This window comes from Eupeodes corollae, chromosome 2 (genome assembly GCF_945859685.1).
Source record: "Eupeodes corollae chromosome 2, idEupCoro1.1, whole genome shotgun sequence".
Classification (NCBI taxonomy): domain Eukaryota; kingdom Metazoa; phylum Arthropoda; class Insecta; order Diptera; family Syrphidae; genus Eupeodes; species Eupeodes corollae.
In genome coordinates, this window is record NC_079148.1 from 142997306 (window position 1) to 143020183 (window position 22878).

Genomic DNA, 22878 nt, shown 5'->3' on the forward strand with positions numbered 1-22878 from the left:
CCTTGACTGTTCTGTGCCATGTGCTTCTCGGTCGTCCAGCTCTCCTTCCTTTTTGTGTGAGCGGATTTCACTGCGTTGCTTGACTTGCCTCTTCGAAGTGTATTTCCAATTCATTGCCACCTACGCCCTTGTGTTATTGAGACTTGCGGTTTGACCCGAAAATCCTTAGGATGTTACACAGACTTCTATTCTCGAATGTTTGCAGCTTTCTTGTTATGGTTCAACTAACCTTCCAAGTGCTGCACCCATAAAGAAGCACAGATTCGACATTTGTGCGAAACAATCTTAGCTTTGTTCTTACGCTGATAGAGTTATTCCTCCAAATTGTTAAAAACATACCGAAGTCCGCTTTTACTTTGCGATGAAGAAGATACTTCCAAGGTATTGAAAGCTCTTCGTTTGCGAGAAAATATTTATTTGAGAGGATGGTCGGGTTCCATTTTTGTTCTACTTCTCTCTCCACACTTGTTGTCATTTGATGTACATCCATGATCCTATGAGAGGGTAAGCAAACTCCGTCCGCATAACAAGTGCTTTAAGTAGGATGTCAAAGTCTATTGTATTCCTGCGCTACCTGACAAAGCTGCGTACAATACATCGCTTATCACCAACAAAAACAATATTGGTGACAGAGTACAGCCCTGTCTGACTTCACTACGGATTTCATGGGATGCCTCTCCTCCGTAAAGATAGCCAGATATACTCCCTGTCAACGCTATCAAAGGCCTTCTCGAAGTCGAAGAACAGCAGGTGTAGTGGTGATCGATATTCAACGCATACCGCAGGTTGTTGATATGATCAATACAGGAGGATCCAGCGCGGAATTCTGCTTGTTCGCCATCGAACGTGGTCTCAAGGTGGGTGTTCTCTAATGCGTTCTAACATGACTTTTGGTACTATTTTGGCAACAGCAGGTAGAAAACAAATTCTTCTCCAGTTTTCGCACTTTGTTAGATCTCCTTTTTTTTGGGACCTTGAATAATTCCCTTTCTTCCACTCATGGGGGAAGCTTTCTGTGGTCCAGGCTTCTTTTATGAGCTTCTTTTTGGCGCTGCTTGTAAAAGCTCTCCGGGAGTTCCATCGAGTCCTACCAATTTGGTGTTCGTAAGCGCTTTAATTACGGCAACGATCTCATCTTTACTGGGAGGTGCGGTGCGGATTCGAGGGTTAGTTTGTTCAAGCGCTTCAGAAGGCATCGGTGTTGTTTGCAAACACTGTGTTTAAAATCGAAAAAAAAGTGTTCTTTCCACTTTATGACTTGCTCATCCTCCGAACTTATCAGTGTACCGTCTACTTATTTCACCAGGTGGTGCCTTGAGCTGTGTGCATCTTTCAGCTCTTTGATTATTCTGTAAACGCTCTTGCTATCGCACCTGTTTGCAGCATCTTCTTTTTCTTGCGCTTATGCGTTGATGTAGTTACGCTTGGCATGGCGGTAAACCTCTCTCTTATTCATGTGGTACTAGGACTCCAGCTCATTTCTTTCTTCACCTTGTGCATCAGTTATTTGGGCCCTTAACTGTTTGCGTTCGTTGATCCTTGCCCAAGATTCTTCTGAAAGCCAAGTGTTGTTGCTTCCTTCTTTCCGACCGACTATACTGTCAGCACCTGAAATGAAAACATTTTTCACAGCATTCCAATGGTGTTCGATGTCGTCTTGTACTGTGCTGCTGATTGTTCTCATTTCGTGAGACAGTTGGTCCCTGAATTTTTGACGGGTCGTGGGATCCTTTAGTCTGGCGATGTTGAATTTGGGGCCTCGTGATATTCTGTTAAATCTTCGAATTGTAGCTGTTCGCAATCTTAGGGTAGGAATCATTAAGTGGTGGTCCCATGTCTGTTGTGGACATCCAAGAGACTGCTTCTAAAGCTTCGACTAATCGCGAAGTGGTGAATTTGGTTTGAATCCCCAGACTTTTCCAGGTTTGCCAGTTCGTCGACACCCAGCTAATTTTATGACATATTTTGTGTTCAAACATAGTGCCACCAATCACAATGCCATTGGCCTTGCAGAAGTCAATGAACCTCTCACCATTATCATTGCAATTGCTAGTGTCGGAACACCCATCACATACCTCAGTCTGTTGTTGTTACAGCCAACCTTAGCATTGATGTATCCCACAACCAAAATAATATCTCCGCGGAGAGCGTTGTTGTAGGGAAATCCTAGTTGACTATATAAGCATCTTTTCTCTTCATCAAACGCGAGCTCCATCGGGGCGTAACGCCGTAAGACCTTTGATAAGCCTTTCCCCCAGGGGCTCCCACGAAATAAGGCTTCTGACTGTCATTTTTGTAAGGTGTAACCCAACTCCAGCTTCTTGATCGTTTCCTGGATCATGACCAGATTAGAGCAGTACAGTGTTACGTGTCGGTGACTTGTATTTGCCCGGTCCCAACCATCGCACTTCGCTTAACCCTAAGATATCCATCGTGTACCGCTTAAATTCTCTTTCTTATTGGAGTAATCTGGCATTGTGCGGACCTTCACTTCCTGCGTCCAGAAGCGTCCTCACAATCCAGAAACCAATATTTGTCCGGGTACAATAGCCAAAAGGCGTCAACGAGTTATCATTAGTTATCCGAGGCGTAATTTCGTTTTCCATAGCAGGATGGAGTTCAGTTACGAGGAGTGCTAATTTCCGTAACCTATTCTGAAGAGTCAGGAATCTTCGCCCTTGCAATTTTAGCTTACTTCTGTATATATGGATACACAAATTATTGCCCGGGGGCACCACGAAAGGGTAAAGCAAGAACTTCAACATGGCAAGAAATTTGCATTGCTGGCCTAAACAAAGTTTTCACCAGATGCCGAAAAATACTAGAAAATTTCAGTCTTAAACTGTCATCGTCTCACAGCAGGCTTCATGCTATAATTGTTTCATAGAAGATTTCCTCCCCAGTACAGATCTGATTTACAATATTGCTTCTAAGATGAATCATAAAAAACTGACAGGAAATAATTTATTAACAAATACCTATGTCGTGCCCACTTTCAATATTCATTCATAATTTCATGTTTCTACAAAAACGATACACAAAAGTTGCTAAACAAATTCTTTATTCCATAAATTAACTATAAGAAAATATTTCGAATCGCCAAAAATCCAATGAACATATCAATCAATATTCCATAAAGCTACATTTCAAACACTAACGTCTACCTTATACACACGTTTCGTCAGTTCGTACACTTAAATTATCTCAAGGCCAAAATCTGCCATCCATGTGGAGAGTTCATAAACCCCCATCCATATATCTCTCTACTATCTACACTTACAGTGTACACATACCCAAACCGGAAGTGTGTAGTCTTATACCTTAAATACTCGTATGATGATGGTTCTTATGCTAAAGATCTCTATCTCGCGTCAGCTTTAGTCACTCTCTGATGTTGAATTATAGCTATAAGGAACATACAGTCTTTGCACCGACCGCACTTATCTGGTACATTCATCTTCCATTCATCTTTTGAGATTCTAAATTCTATACAATGTACGACGGATGTTGAAAAACATAAAATAACCTTTAACTCTGAACCGAAACTGAAACCAAAACCAAACTCAACTCAACTGCCACAAGTGGAAACCAAACAAAAAAAACAACAACTACAACAACAACAAAACTATAGAAATTCAAATTTTCATTCATAAATTTCAAAATCAGAAATCAGACAACAAGCGAACCACGAAACATCCATATGACTTCCATCCACCATTGATAAGCAGCAGAGCTACAATAAATAGCGATTGTCATGGTGGATTTTAAGTGCGATGGAATTCCGCCCCTACAGACCTTCGCTTCGGGCGGAATATAGTATTTTGTATTTTCAAAAACCCGAGTGTTATCATTATCAGTGATGTTTTTTTTTGCGCATTAGGTTTTTGTATCTTCTGAAAAATGGAAATGAAATTGATATCGTGTGTACTTTACCCATTTAGGGTTTTTTTTGTGTAGCCTTTTGATCAAACATATGTATGACAAGCGACTGCAGCGGAAACTGTCATCGACTCGTTTTCGAGTACTCAGCGCTCGCACAGATGGGACAGAGATATCATTTTCAAATACCGCCCGCTTTCTTAGGAATTTGTACTTCTTTTGGCACCTAATCATGGCAGCGTGTAAAAGAAGAGGTGTGATGTGTTTCTAATACACTTTGTAGGCGTATTTCCTTTTACACCCCTTCAACATCATGGAATGGAAATGCATTAACAGATTGTTCTTAGAGTTAGACACAGAGCAAGGGATTTTGATGCCAAATCACACTCTCGTCAGCCCGAGGCAGTATGTTGTACCCTACCTACTCATATCATGTAAATGGTGTGAACATGCGTCGCTCGTCGTCGTCGTCGTCGTCGTTGTCAACGTTGTCGTCTCGTCCTTCAAAGAAATTCTTCCGACATAATTTTCACTTTTAATTCAGACAGACAGAAACATCATATTGTTGCATGATGTCTGTAACGTGTCAGAATGTTAAAGTTTGTTGGCCAAAATATTGTCAGACATAGACGACCGAACGACCGACTGCGACAACGACGATGAATGGACAACATTATGTACCGACTCCGGGAATGAGTCCATCATACGTCTACGTAAACATGACTATACGGAAGATAAATCGGTTTGGGGCAGTATGAGTCAAGGAGAAGCAAGAAGAAGAGTTGTTTTTGTTTTTGTTTTTGTTCTGGTTAATTTCAAAAGTAGTTCAGTTTAGTTCAGGCTTCAAGCTTTCAGACATCAGAAAGTGATGATGAGATGATCAAAGTGTGAATCTTGTTCACACCATATCACATGTTATACTCTCTTGACGTTATGTACTTACAACACATCATGAGGCTTTGGTTAAATGGAAGATGATTACTTTTATGTTTTTGTTTTTGTTGTTGTTTTTTCCAATTTCAATTTTTTACGACATGTGTCACATGCCTGAAGCCTGAAAGTATTGGACTTTGACCAAGCGTATTGGATTTTTAGTGAATGGAAATCGCTCGAAACGACGAACGGTCGGTAATATAGTTTGTATAAAGAGAAATCTCTGTTGAAGATAATAATAAACAACAAAAATATGCAATTTGTACAACGAACGAAAACGATCACACAATTTTCCGCTGTCTACTTTCGATGCGATGATTCATTTGTTTTTAAATTTATGTTTAAGAGGACAAGGTTTTGTTATTTGTTTTTGTTTTTATTTTAGTTTTTTGTTGAAAAATAATAATTGTTAAATGTTTGTTTGTTATTTCATGAATTTTCGATTTTTTTGTTGTTTGTTTATCGCACGAAACTTTAAACCACCCAAAGACAATCATTTATTTTTATTGTTAAATAGATTTATATTTAATTGCAAATGAACAAACAAAAAATAAATATACACAATTTTATTTTTAATTGATTGAAACCAGAAATAACTAACAAAAAATATAATCAATGGCAGCTTATTGTAATTCATGTTAATAATTTGTTTCTAAAAATAAATTTCGAGGACATGATTTTGCAAAAAATAAATTAGTTTTGAGCAATATTTTTTTCATTTTTCTTTAGCTAAACAATGATTAAATATTTTTGAAAATTTGGATATAGATTTTTGTCAATGAAAAAGATCAGTCGACTTCGGTATTTGGGGTCAGACTTCTTCTAAAAAAAACTACAAACATATTTTTGGTTTTACTTTGAGTTATACAACTGGTCTTAAAGACTGTTAAATTTAAGTCTCAATTTCTAACATTTTGGTTGCAGAATTATGCAAACATTAGAAAGTTGAAATTTATTCTTATTTGTCAAAAAAATTGGTATTCAAAAAATGTCCAGTACTTTTAAATAAAGTGTCTTCCGAATTGTGACAGTTGATAGCAGCCATATTGCTGAGGCTTCATCTCTCAAATTAGCAGTCAATTGTTTAATATATTTGTGGACTGATTTATCAAAATGTATATTTTTTTTGTAAAACGTTTTAAGCGCTTCGCCTATTTCTTTGGCGTTAAGTTAGAAGGTCTTAAGTGAGAAATTACATTTTATGTGTTTGATTGGATATAATGGCCGTTTTTTTACTTTTCCGTTTAATACTAACTTGTGTCTTGAAAAAAGGATAAATATCGTATTTATTTAGTCTTAAAATAATAAGACAGACAAATTCATATCTGTTTTGATATTAAGATCTTCAGATCATCTGTTAAACAATTTTTTGACAAAACTCCTTTTTGCCTTACGTCAAAGATTTCCATAATCATTCTACAGAGAGAAAAATTTTGAAGATTGGTGAATTAATTTAGGTCCATTGTTTCATGGAACACATGGTTTTGAATTCATGAATATTGCAATCTCTGGAAAAGACAGAGTGGGGTAAGGAATTCCACATTCGTGTAGTACGGCTAAAGAACGAATCTCTGTACTTGGCAGTACGGCCGAAGTTGGGCTCGGGTATACTGATGAACATTCCTAGAAGCGCGAGTATTACGGTTGAACTTTTAAAGGGAATGAACGCAGCTGGTATTTCACAAGAGCATAAAGCGTTAAAATAACGGTAAAAGAGGGTGAGACAAGAAACTTTACGACGATTTTTGAGCGCGATGTAAATGATCATACGATAGTATTGTCACCAATCAATATAAATGCTCTACGTTCAATATTGTCCAAGAGACTTAAATAAGTTGCAGGAGCACCAGCCCAGAGATGGGAGTTATACTTAAGCTTTGGACGTATATTAGTTTTATAGATAACAGCTAGATCAAGGGGGAAAAAAACTTCTTGCATCGCCTTAGAAAACCCAAACATCTTACGGTATTTTTGGCGACATCGCGTATGTAATCGTTCTTCAAGAAGTGGTTTTGGTACACATACCGATCCATGGATAATGGAAAGGGGGTTAAATTTTGCTTTAACGATACACGACAGCATTAGGTTTTCGAAGCATTAAATTGAACGCGGTTTTTTATTCCCCATTGTACAAATATGTTTAGGTCGGAATTTGAGCTAATCATATTTTGTAGTTACAGTTCCATATTTTTGAGGCGAATATAAAAAGCTTAGACTACTATTGTCAACGATACAATGTATTGAATGCAAAGCTGTAGACAGGAGATCATTAATAAAAATGAGAAAGAGTGTTGGAGATAGCACAGAGCCCTGGGGCACACCAGCATTTATTTTGTGTTGGTAGACTTGAACCCATCCCATACTGTTTATATTGAACAATTTGAGAGGTAATACTTTTCCAATAAATTAAAGATTCATGAAAACCGAAAGCACGCATTTTTAATAAGAGAGCCTGATGCCAAACCCTATCAAATACTTTTGAAATATCAAGTACAATAATCGTATTTTCTCCAAAACGATGTAAAGATTTGCTTTTCTTTGTACGGTGAGATGAACCATGAGATCACCAGTGGACCCATTGCTGCGAAATCCGAAAAAGATTTCAAACTTTTAGATATATCTTGAGCTGATAATTAATCAGCGTTTCTATGACCTTGGAAAGAAGGGACGTAAGGGCAATTGGTCGGTAATTAGAAGGTGAGGAAGATTCGCCTTTTTTTGGGATAGACTGGACAAATGTGGTTTTCGATTCGCTCGGAACGATACCTGGGAAGTAGGAAGATGAAAAAGCATACGCAATGGTTTTGCCAGCGTTAAAGAACACCTCTTCAGAACAATAGGGGGGATAACATCCGGACAAGCAGATTTATATATGTTTAGATCTCTTAGGACTGGCTCCATAGAATCACTAACGCGCTCAATAACAGGTAGAGTCATAACACTCACTGGTGGCGAACTGCATAGCAAAGAGATTAGCTTTCTCTAAAGAGCTAACAAATGGAGCGTCATTGACAACGAGCGGATGAACCGAGGAAGAGGAAGAATTCCTCATGTTTTTTTACAAATGACTAAAAATTTGTACTGCCTTGGGATATTGGAGTATTTTTTGCCGTAATTTTTGGTCATGTACAAATTTGGTCCGTAGAATATATGTGTTGCCGGCCATCCTTTCTTGACCTTATTGCGGTTTTCCTTAATTTAATTGGCTTTAAAACAACGTAAACGTACCTTCTTGGCCCTAATAACCTGTTTACAGCTCCCATCGAATCATGCGTTTTCCTTAGGTTTGATGCTTTTACCCTATTCGTGATAAAAGTTCTCATTTCTAAGAGAATCAAACTTGTGATGATATCAGCGCTGGCGTCTACGTCACTATAAAGGAAGCATAGTGACCAGTGAAAGATACTAAAATAATTATTGAGACCGTCCCAGTTGGTTTTGCCGTACCTATCGCCAAACGGTTTTCTTATGAACTCTTTCTTTAACTGGAGAGTTTTTACACGAAAAATTTGCTGATATGACACAATGCGTCAGATTTGTCTATAGGAGACAGAACACTAATAGTGTACTTACCAGGTTCAGAGGTAAGAAACAAGTCAACAGTGTTTTCCGCTCTTCCTTCCACGTCCGATATTCGAGTGGGCTCGTTGACCAGCTGAGTTAGATGGTTCAACTTAGCAAAAGTCTCAGATCATCTCCCGAATTTTGAAGCCATAAAGAATTGTGTACATTAAAATCGCCCGTAAAAACGATTTCAGTGCTAGGATAGGTCGAGACAATTCTTTGGATGGAATCAGACAAGGCATCAAATTCACAAGAAGTTGACAATCAGTCTACTACTCAACAAAATTTGCATCGGGATAAGTTACTTGAACTTGCACTCGTCCAAAATTCAACTGACCCAGAAGCTGAAGGTAAACAATTATACTATATACACGAACGTGACAGAAGTATGTTCGCTAACTGAACTGAACCAATTTCTCATAGACAAATTTCTTTAAAGAAATTTATTTCTGAATTATTGATAAATTTGTCTTATTAAGGACAACACATTTTAGGAAGCAATCTTTTTCGTTCCCAACCTGATAATTTGTTGGAAATATCAAAAAATTAATTGACAAAAAATGTCAGATCTTTAAATTAAAAACTGATATCTATAGGAAATATATCTATCTTAAAGAGATACTAAGACAAAACCAAGAATTTTATGGAAAAATTAGGCTTAGTGTACCTCGTTAAGGTAACGGATACACCGCCATTGATACTTTTGTAGAGCGTTTAATTTTTTAAAACCCAAGTTGATACCATTAAAAATGTTAGATGATTTTAAAGTAATCGTGGCGTGATGGTAAGTGCGTAGGACTGTCAATGTCATGCCAGAGGTCTTGGGTTCAATCTCTGCCTGTGCCCCTAACGTTTTTTTCACGGAATCTGCCTCTTGCGAGGAATTGAAAATTTCTCCAAAAGTTATTCTTGTCATGAAAAGTGCTTTCTCAAATAAGCTATTCGCATTCGGCTTAAAACTGTAAGGCCCCTTCATTCCTGACAACATTACTCGCACACAGGAGTAGTTGTAAGTCACTAGGCAACGAACTATTGCGTCACCTTATTGTTTTTTGAAAATTTACTGTTTGGCGTAGACAACGGCTAGTAGAGTCATGGGTCCAAATTTCTTAAGGACTGTCAGCTATGGCGAATGACATGTGGGTTCGACAGAACGGTGCTTCTCACCACGTAGTGTTTATGTTACTATTGGATATTGTGACCCACGATTCAAATGCACAATCAACTTACTTGAAAGTAATGTGAACTAAGGAATAAAATTGTGGGACTTTATCATGTTAGATATGTTCTTGTAGGGTTTTCTGAAGTCGCAGATCTATGTATATGCAAAAAAGCAACAAACCACAACAAAGTCAACCTAACGCATGTTGTTGGTCAAGTTCAACCTTATTTATAATTTTATGTCATACAAATTTGACATTTAGGATCCGTGTTACAAAGTTAAATGTATACGAACAAAACATAGAATCGATACGCTTTTCAAAATTTCAAATAAAATGACGGATCCAATGTAACTTCAACTGACACAATGTAGTGCAATACTTTTGTTGTTATTCATCTGTCACTTCTGTCATTTGATCAGTTTATATTTCTAAAATCTTATAGATTTTTGTATTTTCAGAAATTTAAACAAAATTTGTAATATAAATTTCTCTCTTTTGCTTATTGATAAGTAGATGAAAAGTAAATAGTAACTAATGTTTATAATTTGAGTTGCCAACTCAATATCCGTTCTTAATTTATGACATTTTCGATTTTAACAAGCTGCCATTTTGTTTTACGTCAGATTTCTATTTGACGTTTTCGTTTCTAACAGTCCATAAATGTCATCAACCTTGAATAGATTATTAAATGTCTCAAACTCCCTAAGGAGTTTGTAAAAAGTTCTTCCTAACTTAAAAGTTTGAAAGTGCTACCAAAAAAATCATCACACATTGACATTTTTGATCTTGAGAAAATGTTGTGTCCCTATAACGAGAAGTCTCTTCTTTCAAAAACCTTAATCTCAAAAATGATAACACACGCATGTTTATTTAATTAATTTATTGGTAATTAATGACCTTCCGCCAGTAAAAAAAAAAATTAATCGAAACGCCGCATATGATTGTGCTACTCGTAATTGCCCCCCATATAACATATTTTGTTGATAACACTAATTTGTGTAAATTAACATATGATGCAACAAATCAGCCTAATCACCACTTCAACAACAACAATGAAAAAAGAGACCCTTCTCTTTCCCAATTTATACGATTTTATTTGAAAATTACTTCTTTAATTTCATCATTTCGCGAAATCTATAAAACGAGTAAATCAAATCAAATCAAATTGAATCCGCAACAATAAAATTGTCTCTTTTATATTCTTCTTCTGTTGGCGATAAAACATTCTCTCATTCTTCAGTTGTGTTGTCTGGAGATAGATAGAGTTTCTTCGTTTTTATTTGATTCAACCTGTTTTCCTTTAATAAACTATCTATAAAATCCGAATCAAAATAAAGCAAAGAAACATCACAATAAACACAACACAATAAAACATTCGCATTTTATAAAATTAGTTCACGTGAATCAAATGGAAATGGAGAGACAGTACAAACAAAATAATATAAAAATAAAACTTTATATGAACGAGTATTTTTATATTGAAACGCAAAACTATGCCCTAGAAAGTATATAATAGCAGTTAATTAAAGGCGCAGAAAGATTTGTTAGCTTTTCTTGCTCGTCTACGTAGTAAATAGTAGGGTTGCCATGATCTAAACTATAAAGCTCTATAGTCCAAACTTATAGCCCAAAATCAGAGCGAAAAAAGTATCATAGATAAATCAAATAGCCCAATTAATAGGCAACTAGCTCAATAGTACTATTTGAAGATATTTTTAGCCCAAAACAAGAGCTGCAAAAGTAGTCCAAATAATAGCTCACCTAGCCCAGATTATAAGAAACCAGCTGGATAGCCCAATTTAAAAATGTTTGTAGCTAAAATCGTAGCAAAAGAAGTATCACAAATAATAGATAAAATACCCCAATTAATAGGCAACTAACTCAAAAGCTCTATTTAAAGATATTTGTAGCCCAAGCTGGATAGCCCAATAAAAAAATGTTTGTAGCCCAAAATCGCAGCCGAAAAAAGTAGACCAAATAATAGCTGAAATAGCGCAGCTTATAGGGAGCTAGATTTATAGCACAATTTAAAAATATTCTTATTTAAACATCGAAGAACAATAAAATTAAACCTATAGCCCATAGTCAGTGCCAAAAAAGTATCATAAATAATAGCTCAAATAGCCCAGTTAATAGGCAACTAGATAAATAGAAATATTTGAAGATATTTGTAGCCCAAAACCACACCTGCAAAAGTAGTCCAAATAATAGCTCAGCTAGCCCAATTTATAAGGAACTAGTTGGATAGCCCAATTTAAAAATGTTTGTACTTAAAATCGCAGCCAAAAAATTATTATAAATAAAAGCTTAAATAGTCCCATTAATAGGCAACCAGATCAATAGCAATATTTGAAGATATTTATAGCTGAAAACAAGAGCTGCAAAAGTAGCCCAAATAATTGCTCACTTAGCCAAGATTATAAGAAACTAGCTGGATAGCCCAATTTTTAAATGTTTGTAGCTAAAATCGTAGCAAAAGAAGTATCACAAATAAAATCTAAAATACCCCAATTAATAGGCAACTAGCTCAAAAGCTCTATTTAAAGATATTTGTAGCCCAAGCTGGATAGCCCAATTAAAAAATGTTTGTTGCCCAAAATCGCATTCGAAAAAAGTAGACCAAATAATAGCTGAAATAGCGCAGCTTATAGGGAGCTTGATCGATAGCACAATTTAAAAATATTCTTATTTAAACATCGAAGAACAATAAAATTAAACCTATAGCCCATAATCAGTGCCAAAAAAGTATCATAAATAATAGCTCAAATAGTCCAATTAATAGGGAACTAGCTCATAGCACTATTTGAAGGCATTTGTAGCAAAAAACCAGAGCTGCAAAAATAGCCCAAGTAATAACTCACCTAGCCCAGATTATAAGAAACTAAGCTGGATAGCCCAAATAAAAAATGTCTGTAGCCCAAAGTAACCCAAGTAAAATCTCAACTATCCCAAATAATAAGAAACTATATCGATAAGACAGTCTAAAATTATTTATAGCTCAAAATCAGAGCTGCAAAAGTAGCCCAAATAATAGCTCAGCTTGCCGAGATAATAAGGAACTTGTTTGATAGACTAATTTTAAAATGTTCTTAGCTCAAAATCGACGTCAAAAAAGTAGCCCAAAGAATAGCTGAATTACCCAGCTAATAGGGAGCTAGCTCGGAATCAAAAATAAAAAAAATTTATTTCAATATCGGAGAAAAATTTTAGTACAAAAAATGTGGTAAATTTGATTAGAATTTATTTTTAATTTAAATAGTTTTGATTGAGCACAGTTTATGGAAAACTTAAATGTCTTACCACTATAGTGTTGCTGAATTAAAGCTGGGATACTTAGAGCCGAATTTATTATTGGGCTATTTATAGTTCAATAATTATTGCGTTATTTGTAGTCCAATTTTATTTGATTATTTATAGCCCAAATAGTATTGGGCTACTTAAAGCTTAAGTAGTATTATTGGGCTACTTATATTTTTCTATAGTTCAATTAACATTGAGTTACCAATAGTTCTGTTATTGTTGGGATACTTATAGCTCAATTAGTATTGGTCTACTCATAGCCCAATTAGTATTATGTTACTTGAAGCTCAATTATTGTTCAGCTACTTATAGCCTAAATATTATTGGGCTACTTATAGATCAATCATTGTTGTTCTATTTATAGACCGACTTTTAATGGGATACTTCTAACTTAATTTGTATTGGGTTATTTATAGCCTAATTAGTACTGGGCTACGTAAAGCCCAGTAGTTTTCAGGCTACTTATAGCTTACTTCTTATAGTCTAATTATAGCTCAGTTTCTTTTGGGCTACATTACTAGGCTAATTATAGCTTTACCTTTGTCAGGCTGCTTATATCCCAATTATTATTGGTTTATTAATTAGTATTGGTCTAAAATAGCTGAAATATTATTGAGCTACTTATACACAGATTATTATTGCGCTAATTATAGCTCAGTTTGTTGTTGGAATTCTTACTTATAGTCCAATTATTATAAGGGTACTTATAGTTCAATTTTATTTGCATATTTATAGCCCAATTAGAATATGGATACTTATAGGTCTATTACTATTGGTCTACCTATGGCCCTACTAGTACTGGGCTAATTATAGCTCAGTCATTGTTGAGCTATTTATAGCTCTAATTATGGCAAAATTATTCGACAGCTCATAGCCCAATAATTGTTGGGATACTTACAGCTTCTTAAAGTCCAGTTAGTATTGGGTCACTTAAAGCTCATTTATTGTTAAGCCCAATAATCATTTAGCTTCAATTATGAAATCTAACCCAATTTGTATTGGGCTATTTGAAGCCCAATTAGTACATATGTAGCTATCTAAATCACAGTTGTTATTGGGCTACTTTGAGCCCAATTATTGCAGGCTACTTAAAGCCTAGTTATTGTTGGACTACTTTTAGCCTAACTTTTGTCGGACTATAGCCCAATTACTATTAGGCTGTCATACTTATCTGTTTCGTGGTAAATGAGAAAAAGATAGCCCAATTTCGGATAAATAGCCCAATCTGGCAAGCCTAGTACACATACCCACTCCAAATACTGAACACAATAAATGAGCTATTGCGAAGCGGTATCATCAATAGAACAAGTCTATCAAGTGTATCTTTATAATACGACACACAGGCTTTTTTACGATTTCCCCATATTACGCGTTGCTCTGGTTTGACTGATAAAATGTGTAAGGTTTTATTTCTTTATTTTTCAAATCTAATACCTTAATTGTTGATGTTTTGTGTAACTTTTTCAACCCTCTTATGCCTGACGAGCTACAACGACGACGACGACCGACAACGTTGTGTGTAACAAGTTACAAGTAAATTTTTACATTTTTATATGAAACAGATACTCACGTATACTTTGATGTACAGATACGTTTTAATTTTAATATTCTATTTATTGTTATAGTTATTAGATTAAGTCAATATTATGTTTTTGCTTATCTAACTATTTTTATTATAATATAGGCAAACAAAATAAACATTCGCGTTGTGTTGAATTAATCTCATTAAGAACCATCGTCGTCGTTGTCGTAACGTAACCATCACTAGACAAAATTTATACTACGTCAAATTTATTCACTATACTATCAACTATACCTATTTCTATAGCTACGTATATAGTTGGCATTCTCGGGGGTTAATAGACGTTTTCAAGGCCATACCACTCATAAAATATATAAACAATCTAGAAAGCTAACTTGAAGCCTCACAATATAATATAAGAGCGACGACAACGCGCGCGCAATATTCACGCAATAAACTTTCATATGTATTTTAAATAGGAATAGAAAATTATTGTAAAAACTAAAATTTTAGTGTGGCCAGGGTAGTTTGAAAACTTTCAAAATAAATGGTCATAATCTTTCAAAGATATCTCGCTCTTTCCAAAAACACAAAATAAAGGCGGTTTTCAATCAATTTTTATTAGCTATGTAGTTTTTTATAGTCAAACAGCAAAAGATGACAGCTTCGGAAGTGACAGCTGATTAAAGTGTTGGGGATTCAATAAATTTGTTTGATTCACAATAATTTTGTTAAGAATGTCTGCTTCAATTTTCTGTCACTTTTTAGCTTTTAAGAGCTAAAACAATGAAAACAATTATGAACGTTTAATGTCAATAGTTTAAAAGAGTCAAATTACAATAACGTCAAGTCAACTGAATAGTTTAAATTTTTCTTTCGTTTTCAATTGAAAGCAGAACATTCCTCGGTTCAAAAATATTCCCACTAATAAATATTTTTTTTTGAGGAAATTTAATTTAAACAAAGATTGAAACATATTAGTTTAAAATACTTTTAAATTTTTGTAAACAAAAATTTATTCAAAGCATAGCTTTTAAATAAAATAAATGTTTCAAATTCTGTTTTGTTGAAAAATTATTTTTCCTGGAATTAGTGGAGTCCTACTTTTGAAACCAGTGCAATGTTTTTTTGTTTTTACAAACTCTTAACTTGTGCCAAAACAACTACTACTACCACTCTATCCCATACTTTACTAAATGTTGAAATTATTATACAATTTCTCCCGTTCTCCGTAGCGTCTTGACTTCTTCATTCAAATGTTTGATTGATAAGGTATTTGTGTAAGAGTATAGTATTTTGATACTTCGGCTAAAACACAATCGATGTTAAGTTATTGCGTATTATACAAAGTATCAATTTTTTGAATTTCTTTCAAGTAATTATACTCGTACATATTTTTTCATCCCCAGTTAAGCTTTTCACTAAATATAAAATTATTTCAAGAGGATTTTATTCATATTTATATTTTTGGGACCCCTTGTTGCCTTTTTAAAGTTTCTAGCTTTAATTTGTTTATCGAATCAAACATTTAAGAAAATTTTAAAAATATTAGTATAATATGAAAAAAGACAAAGATTTTAGTCTAAAAACACATAATAAATAAATAAATTGGGTCCGTTGAAATAAGACATAATGACTTACAACTCTCAACCATTCCTGTGTGCGATTACTGTTGCCAGGGATAGAGAGGACCTACAGTTTTAAGCTGAATCCGACCAGCTAATTTGAGATAGCTCTTTTTCATGACAAGAATTACTCTTGGAAAAATTGTCAATTCCTCGCAAGAAGCAGTACCCGTGACTTTAGATGGCCTAAGCAGGGTTCGAACCCAAGAGCTCTGGAATGACAGTCCAACAAACTAATCATCATGGTACGGGCACTACAAAAAAAAAACTTATAATACAGAACTTAAATAATTCTATAGCGTTAACAATAGAAAGACTAAAAAACTAAAACAACAAGATGTGGTCCTAAATGACTGCCTTGTGGAACCTAATATTCGGCAATGCGAAAAATTGAGGAAAACTTTTGTGCAGACACTTAGAATTACATTTTCGGCTTAAATACTTTTTGATTGAATATATTATTTAAACAGTGATCTTTGAATGTTTTTGAGATCTTTCTAATGAATAAGTCGTCCCTTTAAGTTTTTTGCCAAGACGGAGCTTGAAATAAAAATTAAATTAAGGTTAAACTCAACACTCAAACATTCAAATTAATTCGTCTGCAAGCAGTAATCATTGAGGAGAACACCTGACAAATATTTAACAATTGAACAATCTGCCAAAATAAGCAAAAAAAAAAGAAAATTAAGCCTAATACTGTTACCAATATCACTGGTCTACAAAATTAGTTTTATTTTCTGTACCACAAACAAAATAATACTTTTTTGAATAATTAAAATGTCCTAAATTCAAATTTCACTTTAAGATTTTTTTATCATATCAAGTTTTATAATGTATTAAAAATGCTGAAAATAACCAAAAACGGAGTTTTCAAGGCTTAGTTAAAACTCAAAATATCTCTAAACAATAAATTCCATGAAAATTTGCAATGTATAAATTTTTATCTTGAACTTTTGCATTTGATACTTTCATAGTTTGAAATGTAGTAAAGTTTAATGTTGATTTCGAACTCAAACTTTAATTTAAAATATTTACATGATTTAATTAAGTTTTAAAAATACCCGTTTTAGACATTATTTTTATATTTTTAATATATTTCCAGAACGTGATATAATTTAGATTTGTTTAAAGACAACAGATTCATTATAAGAACAAAACTTACTTTCAAACCATTTTGCCCTTTTCTGTTGATAACCATTCTAGAATAAAATTGTTTAGGATTTTTTTTCAGATTTTTGTAAGTAAGTTTGTCGAGTATTGTATGAAATAATATAAATATTTCAACTGAATATGGAGGAAATGGGTCATAGATTTGAAAACCATCACGGATTTTATTTTTGTATCTACTTTATAGATTTACATAACCTCAAAAAGGCTTATATACGTGTTTTTTCGAGATTTAGAGAGTGATATCTCAAAAACCTGACATGATACATTAATTTTGAAGTCTGAATTGAACTCATGCTATCATATCCCAATGATTGCGAGGAAAAAAACCTTGCCGAACAGTGTACTGTATCGATACAGTCTACAATTTTTGTAAGGCACTTACTCTTACCCTCTTATCAGTTTATTTAATTTCAGACCATTTTTTTTAATTTTATCGAAATCTTAAAGCTTTCTTAAAGTTAAACAATAATTCTTAAAAAACTAGCGTAAATTTCAAAAACTTCAAAAAATATCTTACTGGCCCTGTGCGGGTGGTCTTAGTTAATCCATTATCTTATAACTACTGCGGCCTAAGAACTATTTTAATACTAAATAACAAGAACTTAATCTAAAACCAACAAAATTAAAAAAAAAACTTGTGTCTTAATCATTTTTTTTTAAATTTTATATGAAACTTAAAACTAATAAAAAAAACCGAAACCCATTATAATAATTTAGCTCCTTAAAACTAACAAAAACCAATAACACTACATAAAAATACTTAAAACTTTTTAAAAACTACTTTAAAACTAGAACAGCCACAGTAAGTTTTTTTTGTTTTGTTTGTGTTTTAATTTAATTTCCTGGCTTTCCCTAACCTAATCTTTAAACCTATGTAAGCCGGCCAAGACCAAACGCCCTAGACAACTTTAAACGACATTCACAATTTGAAACCACCAAAACTGGTTCTCCAGCTTCAGCCTATCTCTTCGGTCCCCATCGGAAACAGTCCTACTGAACCGAAGGGACTCGGCTCCGTCCAGAGCGAGAACGTTTCGACTGTAAAGAAGTCGCATATCTACAATTTTATAGCTGACGTGGTAGATTAGCGGAACCGCCTCCCTATCCTGTATCAGCCCCCGATCGTCTAAATAGAGAAAAGCTTAGGGCGGAATGTTGCCACTTAAACGTGCACTTTTGTAGTACTCATTGTTGGGGTAGTAAGCCCCAAAAATTAAGCTGTCAGTCGACGACATCGCTCTCGCAATGTGACCCCTACCAAGCTTCAGAAAGAAATTTTCTATTCTGTTCATGTTGGCTCTGTTGTATAGAACCTGGTTAGAATAGTAGTGTTTGTAATCCGACTCTGGTAGTCCAAGGCAACGTCGCAGACATTGTCTCTCAAACACCCGAACCTTTTCCATTTAAAATAAGGTAACGTTGAACCATACAGGGAACCTATAGGCAATCATCGGCCGGATAAGGGCCATGTAGCAAACCACCATCACCCTGCTGTCAAGACGGCTGCTAAAAAAACAACCGTTTGGTCAGGGCAAAGGCCCCCCTAGCTCTGGCCAGAGCAGCACTCATATGTCTGTCGAAATACAAGTACTGATCCAACCAGATGCCAAGGTACTTTACTGCAATTTTATTCGCCAGTGGCTGTCGATTTTGTCCAACGATCACTGGATTTTCCAGTTCTTTCTTGTATCCCTTGAGGCTCCATACAGTCCTGAACAGAATAGTTTCGCGTTTCTGAATGTTGATTTTCAAATACTAGACATAGCAATCAATCTTGTCACCCTGCACCCTGGAGCTGTTCCGTACACAATAAGGTCCCCGGCGTACACTATTGCCTGAGTCAGACTTGCTATCAGATCACTTATGTAAATGCTGAATAATATCGGCGAGTTAACCGCTCCCTGTTGAAGACCATTTTTAATATCAAAGATTTTGGTAGATTTTACATTGCCAATTTTGACACTAAGTCGTCTACCATTAAGCACTTTAGATACAGACCCTCTAACCATACGGTGTCGAAGGCCTTCTCCAAGTCAACCAGACAAGAAAATGAACATTGTCTTTTAGATTTGTTCCACTGGATATCAGAAACAAGCTGAATATTGTCATGTTCCGCCCTAAAGCCGACCTGATTATCCGGAATTATTTTGTTGTTCTCAGCCCACTTGGACAGAGCTCTATTTATAATCTCCTCGAATACCTTACTGATACTGGGTAGCAGACTTATCGACCGTAGATTCGCTGGAATGGAGTTGTCCTTTCCCGGAAGAGGATGTACCACAGCTGTTTTCCAACGGTCCGGTTAATATGCATCATACAGAACTTTCTTAAACAGAGTAGTTTAAATGTCCACAGCTTCCTGAGGTAAATGTCGTAGTACAACGACTTCTTTTTCTTTAATGAATCGAAGATGTGTTGGAGCTCTATCTTAGTGACTAATTGGGTATTAGTCCCGTTTTGCCTGGCAATGATGGCAATTGCCAAGTTTTCGTCATTGAACCTGGTGAAACCGAGGGTCTCGGATATAATTTCAGGCCATTCAAGAGTTGCAATGGTCTTCAAAGTCCTCACTTTAAGTGAACAAGTAACTAATATGACTTACAGAAAAATTGTGCATTTAGTTTGAAAACTGGAATTAAATTTAAATATTGGAAAATTGAGTTTGTTGACTAACGCATTCAATAATAAGTTTCTTTAAAACTAGTTTTACAATAAAAATTACCTAATGGAAAGGGTTACGAGTTTTGAGTCTTTTTACAAAATTTGATAAGAAGTTACTGTTATCAAATTTCTGTCATTTAAATCTAATTCCTTAAAAACTCGATGCTCGAAATCTTCTGAAACTAGTTTGATCTAAAAACTTATTATAGGCGTAACTATTTCAGAAAAGATGTCTTTTAAGAAAACTACATGATGTTTCGTAAGCAAGAGTTTTTAAAGTACCATGTGACCTTTTTGGTTCACTTTTGTTTCTAAAAAACTTATTTGCAGCTTTCTTGAAAAGTTTGAACAGAACTTGTTAGAAAACAAGCTTGAAGTAGTGTCCATAAATGTTACAAAGCCTCTAGGGCGTAGGTAAAATCTATGAAGTCTTAATCCACCCAAAACTATAACAATGTGATATTTGGCAAAACCGTAATAACCCACTCAATTCTCTAAGAGGATATAATTCAGAATAGAATTTTTAAAATTCAACTGCAATGCTCACCATATTAAAATTGGGTCCAAATTTGGAAGTAATATTAAGTAAAGATATTTTTTTTTTTAACCGTACTTCACGAATGAGTAATGCGATATGTGAACATTCGGACGAATGTCGTTTTTTCTTTTTAAATTCAATTTCACTTTCTTTTTCGCCCGTAATGAACCTAACATTAAAAGGGTATTCAAACCCCCTGATTGTGAGAATTATATTAAACAACATCCTGCTCGAAAACGATACAGTAGTTTTCAAAACTTAACGAATGTAAACATTCTTTGTCGGTTTTATTTTCAAGAATTTTAATTCTTTTGTGTTACACAAAATTCGAAAAATATATTTGAATAAGAAAACATGATTTCCTCAATAAAAACTAGAATTTTTCAAAACAGTGACATTTTTAAATTGAATTTTTCAAGATCTAAAAATAACATTTCTATTTTGTAATAAAATATCATTTAATTTACATTAAAATAAAAATAACAATTAATAAACATTTGTTATAAATGTTTCTTGTTTTGTTTACAAAAACATTTTACTAGAAAATTAGAATTTTCAATAAAAGACACGTTTTGACAATAAAAAACAATATTATTAATGTCATTTTCAACTTTTTGCGTTCTTTCTTTTGTTTGATAAACTTTTGTAGACTGTTTGTCATGGTAAGATCTTTGTTTACATCATAAAGAACGAAGAAAAAATAAAACAAAGAATTTCAATGATTAAATTAGGTTTGACAAAAAGAAACAGCTGACAGAATGTCTGATTGTTTTTTATCTTTTCAAAAAATAAAAACACCTACTTCCCTCCTTTAAGAAAAAAAAAGATTCTAATATGCGATCTTGGTTTTTTATTAATCGCACTAAATTTTCAAAAAGTAATGCGCACCAGTCTAGCGATCAAACTTGAAGGACTTTGTTTAAAAAACAAACAGAAAACAGACCGACGACGAGACGTACTTACCTAATATCTTTTAAGCTTTATTACTTAAAGACATAACAAATTTTTCTTCAAAAAAAAGACCAAAGGTTATTTCAAAAATAAAGTTTCCCAGTTCGTCAGTTCGACTATGATATGGTATTTTGGAGATCACCATAATGGCGCCCCTTTTGCAAGCTGCAACCAATCAGTTTGTCAACAGTCTTGACATTAAATATAATTTACAAAGCAATTTCTGGGACTGGTCTTAGCTGGGGCCCACTCACCTAAAATTTCTTTGACATTTTTGTCGTTTTTTCTATTTATTTAAATTTTTTTTGTTTATCTCTGCTACCACCAACGCCGACACCCCTGAAGACCCTTGTAGTTATTTTAAATAAATTCGTTCGATATTTATTTTGCTTGCAACATTGTTTATGACTACATAATAGACGAAGAAAATAAATACTATTTTGAGATCCATTCATTGTTTACTTATACAATAAATTGGGGACAATGTTCTTTTTTTTTTCAAAAACAACTCAAAAAACAAAATTTTTCAAGGAAACTTTGCTCTCTAAAAAAATCTAATTAAATATTTTAAAAATAAATCATGTTCTCGAAAGTTGGTGTTTTCATAGAGTTCATTTGAAAAAAAAGGAATCCCCAAATTTTTGTATAGTTTTAAAACTGAAGAAGTGTAAACAAAATTAGGTACCTTTACCCCAATGTACTTATTCCTAAAAACCAAAAAAAAAGAGACCAAGCTTATTTCAAAAACCTGAGTATATTCAATTTAATTTGAGATTTGAAAATTTCCCGCCGCTCGATTGTTGGCTTTGTTTTTGTTTATATTGCCCTTCCAATTTTTCTTGTTTGATGTTATGTTTCCTATATAGACTCAAGCCATTTAAATTTAAAGTATCTATTGAAAGAAAAGGGGCGGAGGAGTGTCATTCATCGCGTCGCTTGTCATTCACATAAATTCTTGGACTTAATTTCGTGATTTCGTCGACATCATTTAAACGAGGGGGCGTGCGTCCCAGCAGCGCTGCGTGGCGTCCCTCGTTCATGTAAACAACGGCATCTACAGATGCTGCGACGGCAGGCGGCGAATGATGCTGTAATAAGGCCCCCTTGATAACCATGATTTTAAAGGGTGTTTTTCTCAGAGAAACGACGATGGTTTTTTTTTTAAATTAACGTTAAATTCAATTTATTCGAAAGCTAATCTGCTGGCGGATTATTTCGACGACTTTTTCTAAAACTTGTGGGCGTATACCGACATAGGCCTCCAAGTGATCAATTGTTTCGGGCTTATCAACGTCTAGTTCATATAGCCCCACAGAAAAAAGTCAAGCGGTTTTAAAGTTGTTAAATCACACGATGTAAGAAGCCCATTCACGGGTTGAAATTATTCGGTTGCCAAACGTTTCCTTCAATAAATCAATTATGGCACAAGCTTTGTGATATGTTGCGCCTCCACCATTTTGTCGAAGCGACAGCTGAAAATGTCAGTAATCATGGGTCTAAAGCGGTCACTATTGACTGTAATGTTCTGGCCAGCTTCGTTCTTAAAGGAAAAGAGACCGTTTATTCTACCAA

General features: G+C 34.5%; 1 protein-coding gene across 6 annotated transcripts in view; it reads left to right on the forward strand.

Moving 5' to 3' along the window:
* The window catches only part of LOC129946332 (rab GTPase-binding effector protein 1), a 302925-nt gene that overhangs the window by 170515 nt on the left and 109532 nt on the right, over positions 1-22878 (forward strand). For 2 of the 6 annotated variants that reach the window (XM_056056473.1, XM_056056476.1), the window contains exon 1: positions 14179-14372. The exons of the other annotated variants lie outside the window; for them this stretch is intronic. The gene's annotated coding sequence lies outside the window, so the exon portion shown is untranslated. Of the gene's footprint in view, positions 1-14178; positions 14373-22878 lie in introns of those variants that run through there. 6 annotated transcript variants of the gene reach the window in all.